General features: G+C 50.8%; 2 long non-coding RNA genes across 2 annotated transcripts; one reads left to right on the top strand and one right to left on the bottom strand.

The window, feature by feature from the left end:
- Window positions 1-1,509: 1,509 nt before the first annotated feature.
- On the bottom strand, window positions 1,510-8,119 carry LOC140619362 (uncharacterized). Its single transcript, XR_012019248.1, has 3 exons — window positions 7,505-8,119; window positions 5,191-5,257; window positions 1,510-3,276 (listed from the first exon to the last, which is right to left on the bottom strand). It is a non-coding gene; the product is annotated as an uncharacterized lncRNA (long non-coding RNA).
- LOC140619361 (uncharacterized) lies at window positions 5,805-17,161 on the top strand. Its single transcript, XR_012019246.1, has 4 exons — window positions 5,805-5,928; window positions 12,161-15,446; window positions 15,552-15,760; window positions 16,229-17,161. It is a non-coding gene; the product is annotated as an uncharacterized lncRNA (long non-coding RNA).
- Window positions 17,162-18,390: the final 1,229 nt, after the last annotated feature.

Raw genomic sequence — 18,390 nt, 5'->3', positions numbered from 1 at the left:
TTGTAATTTTGGAAAATGCTTTATTTCTAGTCTTTTATTGTATTTTAAGCAAATTAGTGTATTAAGGGCTCTGAGAAGTCCTGCAGACTTCCTTTAAATTGTGATTTACCAGATATTTTCAAAACTGATTTGACCACAGAATCCTGCTTTTATGTAATAGCCTTTAGCATTTCCTGGATGCCCTTCTGGTAATTCTGTGTCTGAGATATTTAAATGATCTCTGCTGTCCTCAAACCTTTCGAAGAGAGGCCCATTCCTCAGGAGAAAGGAAGTAGAGGCCATCACTGGAAAATGGGCTTGGTGATTAGGATGGCAAGATAACTTCTGAGGAATCTTTCCCTTCTTTAACAAATGAACCTGATGGCCCCCAGACCATAAGGATGCACTAGCAGCCCATGTCGGGTCAGACCAGTTTCATCATTGGAATATGCCAGTATTTTCCAACCATTTTCAAACTGGGGCAGAATTGTCACCTGATGCCAAAGTTGGTGGGCGTGTAACCAGGGGGACAGTGTGGGGTTGAACTGAGAAGGGTCCTCAGGAAGGAATGAAAGTGGAGCCAGGAAAACAAGGAGTGGCACAAGGTTGTGAGGAGCCTCTGAGATGCGCCCTGAGACTGTGCCAGAAGGTACGACTTGAAAGGAGGTCATGTCACCTACATCAAGGCAACATGGCGGCATGGACGTCTAGTGTCTGCAGGCCTATGTGCCTCCTTCCACAATCATCTAAAGCAGCTCACTGGACTCTAAAAAATACAGTCAAGTGATATTAACTGGAAGGAAGTGGATGGGGAAGGCAGGACAAACAGAAATAGAGACATAAAACAGAGACAGGAATAAGGTTGGTACAATTAGTGCCCTCAGCATTTGCTGTCTCAGATCCCGCCACCTGTTGGCTCACAGGGATTAGGTGTTTGCTTCCCTAGGTGGGCTACAATGTATCTCAGACCTCCTATGTGTTAGTTCCTGTGCTAAACACATTTTCTATTTTTTCCAACAAGGAGACTATATTTTCTTCTTTGAGGAAGGCTTTTCGTCTCCATGGTAGAGATGAGGAAACCAAGAGAACTAAGGGCTAAGAAATTGGTCCAAGCACATACAGCTAGCATGGTTTGAACTGGGGATTTTCTGATGCCAAAGGCTGTTTTCTCGATCCTTGATCCTTTTTTCTCCTTTGCTTCTTTGTGTTCAACAAAACGTTTGAGAGAGGCAACATATTCCTGTCTATAGCTATAGTTCATTTGTTTTCGTTGCTGCATTGTATTCCATCATATGACCATATGGCAGTCTATCCCTTCAAGTCTTCTGTCTTGTTGATGGACATTTGAGTTATTTGCAGAATTTGGCCATCATAACAATGATGCATCATTATGTTTGTTTATGAGTGCACATGGGTGAGAGCCTCTAGAACAGAAGCTTAGAGTGGACTTGCTGGGTCACAGAGTGTGTCTAGTTTCAACTTTTCTTTTTTCCTTTTTTTTAAAGATTTTATTTATTTATTCATGAGAGACACATAGAAAGAGAAGCAGAGACATAGGCAGAGGGAGAAGCAGGCTCCCTGTGGGGAGCCTATTGCAGAACTTGATCCCAGGACTCTGGAATCAGGACCTGAGCCAAAGGCAGACTCTCAACCACTCAGCCAAACCCCTCCAGGTGCCCCAGCTTCAACTTTTCTAGATGAGTGGTTGCACATCAAGCTCTTGTCTCTCCACGTCCTCACCAGCACTTTTTGCTCTTCCCTAATTTGTAATCACCATGACCATCCACCATCTGCATTCTTCACCAAACTGTTTATGGGTTTTCAAAAGCAAGTGATGAAGTTCAACATATACACTGGTGGAGCCTACAGCAGACCCTGTATTTACAGAATCAGAATCACCAAAGGAGCAACCCAGGAATCTATGTTTTTCACAACCTACCCTAGCAGTCCAAATAACCAGCCCTGTCTAAGGACCACTGATCTAGAATCTTGACACATTTTTTCAAGTCCTGGAGTGCTTTCTTCAAACTCAATCTGATGTAGAATGCAATATATAAAATAGAATTGGAGCTGCCTTGCTTGGAGCAGGAAGTGGGAGTGGAGGGTCACTCGAAATTGGCTGGCTCTTCACCACATCCCTTCCTCTTTCTCCTACTTCACAGCTAGACTACATTTCCCAGTCTGCTTTGCAGGTAGCTGTAGCCATGTGACTGAGCTCCATCCAATGAATGTAGTTGGAAGATGGGGGAGGGGTTTTTCCAGGCCTGGCTCATAAAGCCCTGCCCCATCTATAGGCTAAATGCAGAGGATGCTGAGGCTAAGAGGTGAGTCAAAAGCTGGAAGGAGCTGGGGTCCCCAGATGATCGTGCAGAAGCCTGACGATCTGCAACACCCCTTTGGGATTTCACATAGTAAGAAATAAATGCCGATGGTGTGAAGTTGTAGGTATTTGGGGGTCGGCTTGTTACAGCAGCTGGCATTGCCTTCGCCCATCCCTGCTGGTCCTCTGCAAAGCCCGCGTGCAAGACCGCAGATGCAGATGAAAGGACACGCCACATGCAGTCACAAACCCTGGGCTTTGAATCTCCACTCCCTCATAAGAGGAGGGAGCGAGGACCCTACCTCCCTCTGCTTCTGTGTGGATTTAATGAGATAATATATTTGGAAAGCACTCCGGGTGCAGTGAAAGGCATTTCAGATGTGAGTTATATTTAGTTATTGATACTGCGTTTCTGCATGTGTTTCTTTCACTGCCTCGGCAGCCAAGCCTCTCTCCAGTGGCTACTCCGCAGAAACTAGAAAAGCATTAATGCAGTAAATCTCAAAACTCAGCCCCTCGCTCCCTTCTCCAGGCAGGCCTGGGCTGCAGTCCCCAGAGCAGCTGACCCTGAGCATAATGCAAATATTGCGTTCCATCAGGCTATTTTAAGACAGGCAAGGAATAAGACTCCCGCTCTCCCCATAAGAAATGTACATCATTCCCTGTTCTTTAATTTCCTTTTGATTAAAAAAAAAATCAGCCTATCTGAAATATATCTGCTATCTCTCCTCTAGGCTGAGAGAGATGGGCAGGGGTTGCAGGGGGCAAATATGCTTTCTGGGTCCTTCAGAGTTAGAGGGACCATTTAGGAGCGTGAGAATGGGGAATTTTTGGTGAGTGATGAGGGTATAGGAATCTGGTTTTAAAAGGCTAGCACTTAGAATCATCTTGGTTCTCCAGGTCGGAGAAAGAGGCAAGGGTAAGTTCTTCTGAAATGTGTGATGGAGGTCATTGCCTTCACATTAGCCAGTCTCCACCTGATGACGGAAGGAGAGACAAGAGGGTCAATCCCTGCTTTTCTCCTGGCTCCCAAACCTTGACTCAGACCCCTTTACCTTTTCTCAGTTACCCTCTTTCGCGCAATCCATCTCCAGTGTATTCATACACCCATTCACAGATCAGCACCTAGTAGGGTGGCTAGTTCCCATTCCTGCAGGCACACCTGGAGTCCCTACTGTGTGCTGGGCACTGTGCATAGCCCAGGGCACACATTCCCTTGGATCACACCCTGTTTTCAGCTCTCCACCACAGCAGGCTTTCTGATTGGGTCCAGTCCGCTATCCCTGCCCCCCTCTGTCAGAACAAAGTGGAGAAAGACTGGACTCTAGAGTCAGAATTCCGAATCAGCTACGTCTCTCAGGGACCAAAATATGTATTACTTTCCTGAGGCTACCATAACAAATTGCCACAAATTGGGCAGCTGAAAACAATAGAAATGTATTCGCTCATAGTTCTGGGGAACAGAAATCCAAAATCAAGGTATCAGTAGGATGGGTTCCTTCTGGAGGCTCTGAGGGAGTCTGTTCCATGCCCCCTCTCCCAGCATCTGGTGGCCCTCAGCAATTCCTCGGCATTCCTTGGCTTATAATCACATCACTCCCATCTGCCTCCATGGTCACATCACCTTTCTCTCTTTCTGTCTCTGTGTCCATTCCCCTTCTAATAAGAATATGCCATTGGACTTAGGACCCACCCTAAATACAGGGTGATTTCATCTTCAGATCCTTGACTAATTACATCTGTGAAGATGTCATTTCCAAATAAGGTCACTTTCTGAGTTTCTAGGTGGACATGATGGGGGGGGGGCACTATTAAACCTATTAAGGCCTGCCCTCTACTCCCATCCATCCACATGCAAAATACATTCGCCCATCTCAACATCTGGAAACGGAGGAATGGACACTGGACAGTGGAGGTGATTATAAAACCTCCCACTATGTGTCATTTGGACGATAAAAGAAGGCATTAACAAGCTTAGCACAAGTGCCTGGCTGACAAAGAAAGAAACACAATGCCGAAGGGTAGTGCAAGTATTTGTAATTACTATGATGATGTACAACTGGATGGATTTTCCCAAGACACTGCTTTTTTTTTATCACTTTCTTCATGAGAAGCCAACAAGGATTTCCCATCACCTGTAGAACAAAGCCTGAGCTTGTTCAGTTCATTAGTAAGGGCTTTGCAGTCAGTCCCCCAGCCCGATTTCCTCCCCTCTTGCCCTCAAGACTAACTGGCACCTGAATCCTCCCAGCTTTTTCTGTGTCCTACTTACTCACTCCTATCAACACCCCCCGCCCCATGTCCACTTAGCAGTGCGCCCTAGAACAGTACTTCCTGTGCTTAGGGAAATCTGCCTCCACTGGACTCACGGCACCGTACAGGTGCTCATTTGTCCACTGACTCCCACCCGTGACTCTTTTTTTCCACGTTTGTTTATCCATCCGCTCCACCGCAGACCATAGCTTCTTGAAGGCAGGGACTGTGTTTCTCTGTGAGGAACTTTGTGTCGCGGGGGAAAGCCCGTGGGCTCTGGTCTCACTCACAGCTCTGCCCCTTAGGGCACCTCAGTTTCTGAATCTATAAAATAGGGATAGCTCTGTTTCCTTGTTAGGGCTCTCGGGGTATTAAGCAGAACAGCACAGGTAAAGAGCCTGGTGTCAGTAGGCAGTCCATAAATTCCCTTCCACAGCTGGGTGCTACCCACTGCGGCTGGTACATAATGGGTACTGGGGGGCATTGTAAGTGTTTGTGGGGTGAAGGTCAGCACTGGAAAGGAGTGGACACATTCTGACATAAATTAGAGCATATATTTTTAGACAAAACAACAAATGATTATGTATCACTGGGTCTGGTGCTAAAGCTTTCCACGCATTCTTATTTAATCCTCTTACCAAGGAAGGTATGTCACCAACCATGCCCAGACGTCCTGCCATGTTACGGTGGTCAATCAAGGCAGCCCTGGAAAAAATCATCCTGGCCAGGATTAAATGGGGATGCCTCCTCCCCCCAACTTTTTAACCTCCCCTCCATCCTGCAAGGTCATCTGCTGCCCTCTCCCACCAAAGAGTCTTTCTGGCCCCCATCTCCAGTGTGCCCTAGTGAGGCTCACTTGGACCTTGTCATCCCTTGTCTCTCAGGGGCCAGGGAGCTGACCCAGGGTGGTGGGGAAAATGCATGGGAAAGCGGGGTGCATGGAGAGCTCCTAGAAAAATGGATGGCCCCCATTCCCACATTGACCTGAATGTTCGTGAAGCCGATGCTATGGCTAAGGACCTCCCCAACCTTACCGTCTGGGGCACGGGGCAGGGAAATTGAGACACGTGATCAGGTAATGCAGAAATGGAGTAACAATTCTTTCTCTCCCTCTGGGGCTCTATGATTGTGCAAAATGCTTTCCAGTGGAGGGCAAGGAAGTACGATGCTCTGGCCAAGTGTGGCACTTGCCAGCCTCTGGGTTCCGAATTTGGAATGTGGGCAGGACTGCCTGTTAAAACAGTCCCAGCCACCCGCCTGGACGGTGCCTGGTGCAGTCCTTCCTGGGAAACATGCATTTTCACAGCAGCCTGAAGGAGACGGCCACACGGTGCCTTGGAGCCCATTAAGGTCTACTGTGGCAAGTTCAGGCCAAGGTAGTCCAGGGGCGGGAGAGGGGGTGCTGCAGGAAGGACAGCTGGGGGCAAGTGGTGCCTTTGCACCCTTCAGATGGCCACCTGTGAGTCAACCTGAGCCCAGCCCTGCCAATATCTGGACCGGCTCTGATTCTCAGCATTGCATTTGTAGCCGGTGGTGTTTGCACACCGCGCACAAAATGCCCCAAATGGCAGACCTTCAACCGTGCATGTGAAGGAAAATTATCGCCTTGGATTTGAACAGCTCCCCTTTCCTGGGCAGCTCCAAGGATATGATTTAGTAAATGTTTCAACCTGCTGTTCCAAGGATATAGAAAAGGCCCAAGGTAGAGTGGCTCCCTTATTATTACAGCATAATCCGGTTAGCTAGAGGGTTGTGGCTAAGAGTTCGGTCTCTGGAGAAATGTAAATCTGAGTTCGAATCCCCTGTCTCCTCACAGAGCTGCCACTAGCCCACACAATGCCACTGTGGGAATTTGGGCAAGGATGCCTGTCCTCGGGAAGGACACTGCCAGGTCCAGCTCCACACGCCCCCATGTGACTTTGACAAAGCCATTTAGCCTCTGTGAACCTCAGTCTTCCATCTGTGAAATGGGGATGTAATAACAGAACCCACCTTCTTGGCTGGTTGTGAGGATAAAATGACCTAACATATGCCAAGCACACAGTGAGCACTTACTAAATGATAGGGATAATTCTATTATGATAATCCTCATATCTTGCCCGCCTGTAGGGTGGCCAACCATCCAGCCAGGAATTTCCCGGGACTCAGGACATTCGGTGTGAAAAACTGGGAAAGTCCCAGGCAAAGGGGATGAGTTGATCACCTCACTGCGGGCTCTGTGCCGGAGAAGAATCAGAGGCCATCCTCTAAGGGCACATTCTGAGGGCTGGGTGCCAGCACCCAAGGGCTCCATTGTTGGGCAAGGGTCCACTTTCTGCTCTGGCTTGTGGCCACCGCAGAGGTGGTGTCTGGGCTGAGGTACCTGGAAAGGGCCTTGAGGACCCCCTCAGGGGAACGGGTGCTCTTCAAGAGCAGGGGCCGGGTCTGCTCTGCCAAGTCCATCCCTCATTGTACCTTGGCTATCCTGAGTCCCAGGGCAGCGGCCGGTCATTCTCCTAGCGCTAGCTCTGCACTCAAACCCCTCAGTTTCCTCACCTGCGAAGGGGAGATGCTGAGACCTGGCTTAGAGAACAATTGCACAGTTTTTTTTTTTTTTTTTTTTTTTTTTTTTTTTTTTTTTTTTTTTTTCAATTGCACAGTTTGAGATTTAACAAACGTCAAGTCCTGGCCCAGCTCCGAGTCGGAGCACAGCGAGCCGTACTCCACATCTGGAGGCTGCTCGCCTGGTGCCAGGCCGCTGGAGGCTGGCCTTCTGGACGCACCGTCTCATTCAGTCCCGACCACAATATGTGTGTATAGACACGTATGTATGTTGATGGGCAACATGTTATCACTACTTCGTGGATGGGGCCGGGGAGAGAGGAGCTCCGCCCCTTGAGAAACTTTAAGAAACTCTTAAGGAACCCAGTGGAAGCATTTCTCCCCGTACTGCCCCACTCAGACTGGACTTACCCGCATTTCTCTTCGAGGATGGCCTTGTCACAGGGAGATCGCAAATACGCCATCTCTCTTGGAGTCCAGTGACACAGCCCGGTGACTCAGTGTCAACTCTGGCATTTCCTTCACTCGGCAAGGGCATCGTGTCATCCAGGCCATTTCTGTATGTGGATCTGTTCAAAAGACGTGTGCTGACTCGGGGTGGCCCTGAGGTGGGTGGAAACGGCTTGCGTCATCCGTGCCCTTGGATGCGTTCCCGACCCCTGGGTGCAGCATCACTAGCCTGGCCACGCTCCTTGAAGTCCCCACTTTGGTCTCTACAACACCCCTGTGACTGTGTTATTCTCACCCCTTTGACCCACAATGAGATGAGGGCTCAGGGAGGGGAAGTCAGTTGCCTCGGGACACAGCAGAGCAACAGAGTCAGGGCTGGAACCCACATCTCCCGCCCGCAGAACCCATGATTATGACACCTTCACTGTACTGCCTTCATCTGTGCCAGGAAGGCCCTGGACTAGGTCGGGGGCATTTTGAGGGGTCTGAGGGAGTGTCTTCTTTTTTTAATCGATTGCCTTTTTTAGAACAATTTCAGATTTGCAAAAAATCATGAGGATACAGAAAGTTCTCATATGCCCCACATCCAGTATCCCCTTTAATGAACACACCTTATATGGGGTGTCTGGGTTGCTCCGTGTTTGAGCACCTGCCTTTGGCTCAGGTCCTGATCCCGAGGTCCTGGAATCGAGTCCTGCATCAGGCTCCCTGCAGGGAGCCTGCTTCTCCCTCTGTCTGTGCATCTGCCTCTCTGTGTCTCTCATGAATATATAAATAAATCTTTTTTTAAAAATGAACACCTTACATGAGTATGATACATTTGTCACGATGAGTGACCCAATACCAATACATTATTATTATCTAAAACCAGTACTTTATTATTCAGACCTCCTTAGTTTTTCCCCTAATGCTCTGGGTCCCAGGATCCCATCCAGGACATCACATTACGTTTTGTCGTCATGTCTCCTTAGCCTCCTCTGGTCTATGGTGGTTCCTCAACTTTCCTCAATTTTGATGACCTTGGCAGTTTCGGGGAGTCTTCTCCCTGTATTTTGTGGAATACCCTCCTACTGGAATGTGTGTGAGGTTTTTCTCATGATTAGACTGGGATCCTAGATATGGGGAGGAAGACCACAGAGGTCAGGCGTCATCCTTAGCACCTCACATCAAGGGTGTATCCTATCAACTTGATCTGCTCTGTTGGTGTCGACCTTCATCGCCTGGCTGAGGTCGTGTCAGTCAGATTTTTCCATTGCAAAGGGACTTTTTTGTTTTGTTTTGTTTTTAAGTTTGTTCATTCATTCATTCACTCATGAGAGACACACACACAGAGGCAGAGAAAGGCAGAGGGAGAAGCAGGCTCCATGTGGGGAGCCCGATGGGGGACTTGATCCTAGGACCCTGGAATCACACCCTGAGCCAAAGGCAGATGCTCAACCACTGAGCCACCCAGCTGTCCAAGGGACTGTTGTTTTTCTGAGGATTATCTTTTCTTTGCTTATAATTAGCATTCTTTCTAGCTAGAAAATCTTTGTTTCCACCATATGAAATCCTACGTGGAATCACAGCTGAGGAGAGCCACAGCCAGGGCTGGCTGCATGGGCAGGTGACAGGTGTGATCACACAGGGCCTGCACTTGGGAGTTAATGCTCTGCTGTCACCACCTTAAAATTCTTAATAATTTCATCTTTGGATTTGTTTCATAAGTGGAGGTTGATAGGACAATGCAACACGCCTAGGGAGCTTGGAGCCTCAGTCCTGGCATCTTGTTCCTGCTGCTCCCCCATCTCCCTAGGATGGATCTCTGTTGCTCCCCAACCCTGCCCAGCGACCCTTGCCATCACTCTGTCCCTCACAGGGGCCTGCAAGTGGTGTGAGGAAAGTTGGGGTTGGCTTGCACGTCCCTAGTGTCTCAGGGTGGGGACAGAGTGGGGGCCAAGGACATCCTAGACCGGCAGCAGCACCATGAAGCATTCAGTGGGTGACTGAGTGGGGCTGAGCCTCTGGCCCACTCCCAGTCCAGGTACAGGGCACTCCGGTGCGGAGCTGGCAATATCCTTGGGGTCACCTGTCCACCGGGGATCAGGGGAGCAGGCCTATGAGAGAAGAAGGTGTCTGGTTCAATTTCCCCGCCCCTCCCCAGGGTGCCAATGTTCGCCCTGTGGCAGGCAGCCAGGGGCCCGGGCGTGTGTGGGTGGGATGCCCAATCACGGCAGGGCCCTGGGCCCCGGGGGGGGTCTGCACTTCCCCCAGGTATCCTGCTGCCTGAGAGAGCACAATGTTCAGCAGCAAATAAAAACATTACGACAAGTCCAGAAAGAGGGATTGTGGAAGAAAGAAAAAACTTCTTACATTCTAGTACTTAAAAAAAAAAAAAAAGGATTTTATCTATTGATTTAAAGAGAGTACACATGTGAGTGAGGAGATGGGCAGAGGAAGAGGGAGAGAAAGACTCTCCAGCAGGCCCCGTGCTGAGCACAGAGACCCACGCGACGAGGGGCTTGACCTCACGACCCTGAGATTACAACCTGAGCCGAAACCAAGAGCTGGACACTTAATGACCGAGCCACCCCGGCGTCCCTCATTTTAGTACTTTTAACAGCCCTGTTTCTCTCTTTTGAAGAAGGGCTCCTATTTTCATTTTATACCGAGTACCGCACATTTGAAAGCCAATCCTGCCCTCACTTCTCCTAGCGTCCGCACCCACTCTGCACCCCAAGTCTCCATGAGGAACCTCACATCTCCATGGGATGGGGCAGGAAAGCCCTAGGAGGGGCATTCTGGCAGGCCCAGCTGGCTCTGACTCCACCCGCCCGTGGACCCAGGTGGCACAGCATTTGTAGATCATTCCGACTCAATATCACCAACCAGTGGAAACCTAGGGAAACTGAGGCACGGTGAGGCAAAATGACTTAACATATCTGTATCCAGCTTAAAAGCCAGGGCTGGACTAGGGGTTTCTTTCAGCTCAACTCAAAGCTGGCTGACAGCTGGGGAAGACGCAGGACAGCTGGAGGCAGTGGAGGAAATGCTGTGCCAGGAGTCAGGTGGAGCCGGGGTCAAGGCCCAGCCAGGCCAGGTCCAGCAAGAGCCCTTTGCTTTCTGAACCTTGATGTGCTCATCTGTTTAATGGGAATGAAACACGAGGTCCCTAGGCTCCATCGAGATACCACCGTGGGACTCCCACGCCACCTGGATATGAGACGTCCTCCCTCCACACACACTGTTTGCTTCACGGATTTGCCCGTCTCACCTTCAGGCCTGGGTATGTTTCAGTGTGGCCACGCCGCCTGGTGTGGGACGTGAACACCCAGAGGGCCCAACCCACGTCTGTTTGAGTCCCCCTGGGTCCTGGGCTGAATTGACCCGAGCTTAAAAGAGCTTTGAACAGGGAGGGAGGTGATGGTGTTGCTGCCTCACCTGGAGCAAGCTTCCCTGTTTCAACTCCATAAACTGTGAAGGCGACAAAGCCCTTTCTGTATTTTTTGAGAGATACAGTTTGCAAATGATCTCATTACCCCTGCAGCCATGAGCAGAGTTATGTCGGGCCTTTCTAACAAGTGGCAGTAAAACATTTTATAGGGCCCCTCTGCCCCCCCTCATCCCCCCACCGTGTAATTTGCTCTGTTTGGGGTTGGACTTGGTGTTTTCCCTCTTTCCCTTCTCTTTCTCCTTGCACTTTCTCTCATGTTAATTATATTAGTTGCCATGGAAACAGTGATGTCATTGGCACGGGAGTGCTCAATGACATCCAAAAGCACAGTTTATAGCATGGCTTGAAATTTATTCCATGGCTCGCAGCCTTGGGGGGGGGGGGTTATACGGCGATTATATCGCGGGCACCATCTGGGCATGAGGGTGGGAAGCGGTAGGGAAGTAACTGGGCTGTAGGATCCTTCCCACAACCCCAGAGATTGGGGGACCGTTACACTTGGACACCAGGGGACGATACCTTGGGTACCCTGAAGAACTGTCTGTTGGCTTTCATCAACAATCACTGCCGAAAGGCACCCATGCCCCACATTTGTCCCCGTTTTAGGATTTCAGAACCTTGCATGGAGTGGTCTTAAAAGTGCTTAACACAAGGTGTGTGTGTGTGTGCTCACCCATGTGCTTGATGCATCAAACCGCACTGTTAGTATGAAAATGCGATCTGCAGCATGCAGTGCACGTCAGTTCACACACAGGGCTCGCATACACATGCACACACTTATTTGCCCATCTGTACTTCATTCTAGAAGGTGCAGTGGCGTCCACATTAGGGAATTTTGTGCCAGGGCCCCCATCCTCCACGGCTCACTTTTTAAGCAGTTGCCTTGGACCGAGCTCCAGGGGTGAGGTGGGGGGCAGGGCTGTGCACACCGACGACGGGGCTGTAGTGGAGGTCGGAGCACCCCCCTTCCCCTGCGTCTCCTTGCAGGGGGATGCGCAGGTGTGGTCCCGGTGAGCTCGCCCCCGCGCAGGGCCTTCCGTTGTTCTGTGGGAGGCCTACGTGTCTCGATCTGACACGGAGTAAACAGGCCCCAAGGGGAGAGCCACTCAGCAGCCCTCTCTTCCTCCCTGGGGCCCGTCGATGTGTTTTCAGTTCCTGCACTAAGTATCACCTTGACTTTGCAGAGGGAGCGTGGCAAACGGCGCACAGGGTACGGGGACCTCCAGGTGCTCCTCGTCAATCCCGGAGCTCGGGTGTCGAGATCAGAGGACGAAGGGCTCTCCAGCAAGGCCCACTCGGAAGAGCGCAGTGGGAGACGCTGCGGGGCGGGCCCGGTCTGGGCCTGACACAAAGGGGCTGGAAGCTCCCTCCAAACAGTGTCAGCGAAGTAGGCAAATTATTGGCCTCAGAAGTGGAGTTCAAGGTGGAAACTTAAGGCATCACCGGCCCTCGGGCCTCAGAGGGGGACACCTGCTACTCTCGCTGCCCCTCTGAGTCCTGCCTGTCTCCGTTTCGATTCCCCTCCTGGCGCCCTCAAGACCCCGGGGAGCCCCGGGTTCACCTTCGAGTTCACTTTGTTCCAAAAACTGTCATTGGACCAAGCTCAACTCACGTGCCCATCCACGTGCACTGCCGCCAGCTGGGGCCCGGCTTCCTCCAACTGGCCAGGCCCGGGCCACGTGGCCACCCCGGGAGCCAGTAAGAGAGAGTGACTGGACCAGGTGGACCAGGACCAGGTGAGCAGGATTGGAGCTGGGCAGGTGGGAGGCAGGGCGGCCCAGGACAGGGCCTCGTGCTTCTTCCTGCCCACCCTCCTAGGCATCCTCCAGAGGCACTTGCCCTGCCCCATCAGAGCCTTCAGTGGTCCCCGGGCCACCTGTCAGCCACCGGGACACAGAGATGGGTCAGCCAACGCTCTGCCCACCCAACCCCCACCTCCAGCCTCCACCCCCCAGCCAGTCCTGAGAAAGGAGAGGAGCCTCCGCTGGAGGTGCCCGAGGGAGTACCAGTCAGATTGCAACCAGGTGCTGGGGGATGAGGAAGAGGGTGCCAAGCAGAGAAAAGAGGCGAGATCGATGCAGGAAGAGAGAAAGGCCAGGGCAAGAGCCGACGCCCGGAAGGGCACAGCTTAGGGAAGCGGAGCCCCACAAGCAATAGTAATAATAGTCACAAGGGCTCGGGCTCCGGCTCCGGCTCTGGCTCAGGGGTGCTGCTTTATCACCATCAGCTTCACCACATCCCCGTGAGACAGGTGCTGGGAAATTAGTCCCTGGCACTTAGAAAGTCCCATGTGATGACAATTGAGAGCCATGGATGATTTCAGCAAGGGAGATGAGAATGAAGAATCCAAGTAAAAGGAAAAAAAGCAGAGATGGTCTAGAGCCACAGTGGTCTTCCACCAGCGGTGATTTACCCTTCGGGGGACATTTGGCAATGCCTGGAGACATTTTTGGTTATCACAATTGGGGGGATGAGGAGGGCAACTGGCATCTAGTGGATAGAGGCCAGGAGTGGTGTTAAATATCCTGCAATGCATAGGACAGTCCCCACCACAGAGAATTACCCAGCCCAATGTCAATAGGTCTGATGTGGAAAAATCTGGGTTCAGGTTAAATATGGGAGCTGATGCAGAACACAGTATGTGTTGTTGAGAGGAGGCTGTGGATAGGACAGGGGCCTTAGGGTGGCCCAAGTCTGGAAGAACCTCCACCCCCCTACGGCACCACCTTCACCCTCCAACAAATGGGCATCCTCCCCTGCTGCTCTGCCCTGTGGTGGGGGGCCGTGGCACAGAAGGGGCTGGTTGGGAGAGACCTGTGTCACCCAGGGGTCTGCGGGCCCTGGCAGACGGTGGCCCACAGTGCCTCTCGCTCCAGCTGCATGTCCGGCTCCCGAACCATAGACCTGGCGTGTTCCTCGAGTGGGTGCAGGTGTCCTGTGTCGATGTGCCACCTGCCACTGGGGAGCCCCAGCCTGGAAACGCCGATGCCGTGCCACTCAACTTGCAGATCACAAAGGCCAGTCCTCCGAGTGAGAAATGTTGATTTGTTTCAGTTACACGAGCACCGGGGAAAGCAGAGAGGAAAGTGAGCAAAAGAGACAGTGAGTCAAAAACTGTGAAGCCGACTGAGACAGAGACTAGAAGAGCCACCGAGAAAGAACAACACAGAGAGGCTGAGACTAAGCGATGGAGCCCGAGATGGAAGGAGACAACTTGAGAGCAGCGGGGAAACACACGCACAGAAAGCGGGAGACCCAAGCAGAGCCGCACGGACGGAGATTAGCAAAAAAGAAAAATAAAGATCGAGAAAGAGCAAAAGAAAGATTGAGGAGAAGACAAGACGGAGAGCGTGAGCCAGAGAAATACTTTGCTTCCTCCCCAACCCCACGGTCCGGAGCCCAGAAACTCTCCGTGGGTTTGCCATATTTGAGCCACGAAGCCGGGAAATGGGGGGGGCGGCTCCCTCCCTGCAGGTCCGGGACGAGCAAGCCTTGTTCGCATTATTGCTGGCATCCCCTAACTGGACACCAGCCAACAGGAAATTCCTGGGAGAAATCTTTCCATTCTGAGTCTTTTAAAACTTTTTACTTATTTATTTTAATCTCCTTTTTTTTTTTTTCAAGGACCCAAAAGAGAGAAAAAAAAAAAAAAAAAAGTAAGAAGTTAAGAGGAAGAAATGATCCACCTGGTATAAGAAAAACTTATCCGGCAGCCGGCCCGGCCAGGCCAGGGGAAGCTCGGGCCGCATTGTGTCCGCTGCGTCCATTCTTCCTCTGGAAGGATTTATGACCTCACACTCCCATGACATCACAATGCGTTGCCATGGCCCCGGCTTTATTATCGTAAACAAAGAGCCGGTCCTTGGGACACTGGCTGGCTGAGCAGGAGGGGGGAGAAAGAAGGCTCTGTGTAATGTGTTTTCTTGGGAAGGCAGCTTGTTCGGAAGTCTGAGAAGCTGCAAAAATAGTTGTACGCACAGTTCCCTCTGTGTAGCCTCCGGACGAGGTTAGGACGAGGACAGAGGGATGAGGTCAGCTCCCCGCTGGGGGACCCTCCGGCTCAGTGTGCTCTCACTGCCAAAGAGCCGCTTCCCTGGCTGCCCTCGCTGCCCCAAGAAGGATCCTCATTCATTCCCCGGAAGGACGTTGGGCGCCCACTACGTGCCAGGCGCCCACAGAGCTGGATTATAGATGGGGGAGACGCCCGGGCGCGGGCCCTGCGTCTCGCAGAACCTGCACATCAATCAACAGGAATGTGTCAAATTGTAATTTGGATGAAGGGTGCTGTTGGAAGCAAACAGGAAATGGGGATGAGAAGAAGGCGGGGAGGAAGCTACTTAGATGAGCAATCTAGGAGGGCCTCCCTGAGGAGGTGACGTTTTAGACAAGACCTGAATGAAGGCCAGCCGTGAAGAGTTGAGGACAGGTGACAGGCGTCGAGCAAGGACAGCCAAAGCCAGGCTGTGACTGGTGAGATTTATGTTCCCACCGGGGTCCCTTCCCACATATTTTATGGTATCTTTTGCTGACATCTGACTTTCTGATTTTCTTTTTTCTGACAACTGACTTCATCAGGAGGGTTTGAAAAGAGGAGTCATTTTTGCTGAATCCGAGTTAGTAAGACTTCTGGACCCTGCCACAGCCATGGCTGCAAACCCTCATTTCCAGCTTGCAGGGAGCTCTGCACAACTGTCAGCCCGGCACTTGGTGAAAGCAAATTAGCCAGGAGCAGAAACACCTGTAGGACCCGCGCTCCCCGGCCGAGTCAGTTGTGCAAGAAGCAGGTGATACTCTCTTAAGCCACAGAAAGCAGGGTGGAAAGGGCAGGGAGGAGGGGCCCCTGTGGACAGCTGTGGGCACTGCTGGCTGGCCAGGAGGCCAGATGGACAGGTGGGTGAGCCATCTCCACCCTCCCAGGGGATGAGACCTTGATAGAGCTGGGAGCCTGGAGAAAGAGCAGAATGACACCCTCCAAATCTTCAGCCCAGCTATGGGGACGTGGACCCAGAGGTAGCACAGGAAGTTAGATGCAGAGTTGTGCCTCTCAGCGGCTATGTGACCTTGGGGAGCTCACGTCACATCCCTGAGCCCCCACATAAGCCCTGAGCACAGCCACAAGATTGTTGCTCTTTCCCACCCCTGGACATTTATGAAACCCATCCAGGCACTGTGCTTCTGACTTCTCATGCATTTAGCTCATTTAATACTCAGGGAAGTCCTAAACAGTAGTTACCCCTGTCCCCATTCTGCAGATAAGGAAGCTGAGGCCAAGAGAAGTTGAATAACGTGACCGAGGTCCCAGAACAAGATCCCAAGCCTGACCTGCCTGACTTCCAACAAAGCCCATGTTCTCAACCACTGAAGTTTGGCCCGTCGGGGTGCACAGCTGCAGCGGGGGTGGGGGTAGGGGTGGGGGTGGCAATGGGGAGAGGGGAGGGCTGTCCCCCCTGAACGGAGCTAGGAAGGTGTGAAGTCCGCAGAGCTGTGAGAGCCAGCTTGCAAGCCTGCAAGAGCCCTGGTGTACCAGACACCCATGGGACGGCAGGCAGGGGAGGACCCTCTGTATGCTGAGCGACGCCCCAGATGCTGGAGCCTGCTTTGCATGTAGGACACACACTTCAGGCTTCTCCAGAGCAGGGTAAGCAAGGCTCGGTTCACACACTACTAACTCAACTGGGTCTGGCTGCTGATAGGAAAAGCATCCGGGGGAAAGGGGTGGACCATTAGGCTGTGCATCAGGCACCCCAGATTTTAGAGAAGTGTCACGTTTAACCAATGTCTAGCCCTCGGCTAAGCACTTTACTCATCTTGCTTTATCTAATTCTCCCATCGTGTGATATTGTATCCCATTTTACAGATGTAGGGACTGAGGCCCAGAAACATTCCAGTCCTGGTTCTGTGCCCCTGGGTAGAAATATGTCTCTGGGCCTTATTTTCCTCTTATAAGAAATGAGAGGATTGATCTTAATCAGGGGTTGATATATTTTTCCTGTAAAGGGTGAGACTAGAAATACTTTAGGCTTTGTGGATCACATCATCTTTGTCGCAACTGCTCAGCTCTGCCACCATAACATAAAAGCAGCCATAGATAATAAGTAAATGACAAATGAGCATGACTGCGTTCCAATAAAACTTTATTTACAAAATATGAAATGACAAGTGAGCGTGACTGTGTTCCAATAAAACTTTATTTTTATTTATTTATTTATTTTTTTTAATTTTTATTTATTTATGATAGTCACAGAGAGAGAGAGAGAGAGGCAGAGACACAGGCAGAGGGAGAAGCAGGCTCCATGCACCGGGAACCTGACGTGGGATTCGATCCCGGGTCTCCAGGATCGCGCCCTGGGCCAAAGGCAGGCGCTAAACCACTGCGCCACCCAGGGATCCCCCAATAAAACTTTACTTACAGGGATGCCTGGGTGGCTCAGTGGTTGAGCATCTGCCTTTGGCTCAGGTCATGATCCTGGGGTCCTGGGATTGAGACCCACCTCGGGCTCCCTGCAGAGAGCCTGCTTATCCTTCTGCCTGTGTCTCTGCCTCTCTGTGTGTGTCTCTTATGAATGAATAAATAAATAAAATCTTGGGAAAAAAACCTTACAAAATATGTAAATGACAAATGAGCATGACTGTTCCAATGAAATTTTATTTACAAAATATGTAAATGACTAATGAGCATGACCATGTTCTAGTTAAAAAAAATTTTTTTTAAAGATTGTATTTATTTATTCTTGAGAGACACGGAAAGGGAGACAAGGACACAGGCAGAGGGAGAAGCAGGCTCCATGCAAGGAGCCGGATACGTGACTCGATCCTGGGAATCCGGGATCATGCCCTGAGCCAAAGGCAGGTGCTCAACCGCTGAGCCACTCAGGCGTCCCGTAGTAAAATTATATTTACAAAAACAGGTGATGGCACTTTACATGCACTAGGATGACTATAATTGAAAAGTCAAATAATAACAAGTGTTGGTGAGGATGTGGAAAAACTGGAATCTTCGTACACTGCTAACAGGAATGCCACACTAATGCTTTGGAAAACAGTCTAGTAGCTCCTCAAAGAGTTAAACATAGAATTGCCACATGACTCAGCAATCCCACAACCACATATATACCCAAGAGAAGTGAGAACATATGTCCACACAAAACTCGTACACAAGGGCACCTGGATGGCTCGGTTAAGTGTCTGCTGTTGGCTCAGGTCATGATCTCGGGGTCCTGGGAGGGAGCCTGCTCAGCATGCTCGGCAGGGAGTCTACTCCTCCCTCTCCATCTCTCTGCACCCCCCACCTCTACTCATGCTGTTTCTCTCTCAAATAAAAATCTTACAACAACAACAACAAAAAACCTGTATGCAAATGGTCATAGCAGCATGATTCACAGTAGCAAAAAGTGGAAACAACCCAAATATCCAT

This window comes from Canis lupus, chromosome 27 (assembly GCF_048164855.1).
Source record: "Canis lupus baileyi chromosome 27, mCanLup2.hap1, whole genome shotgun sequence".
Lineage (NCBI taxonomy): Eukaryota > Metazoa > Chordata > Mammalia > Carnivora > Canidae > Canis > Canis lupus.
This window is presented reverse-complemented; position numbering and strand designations above follow the sequence as displayed.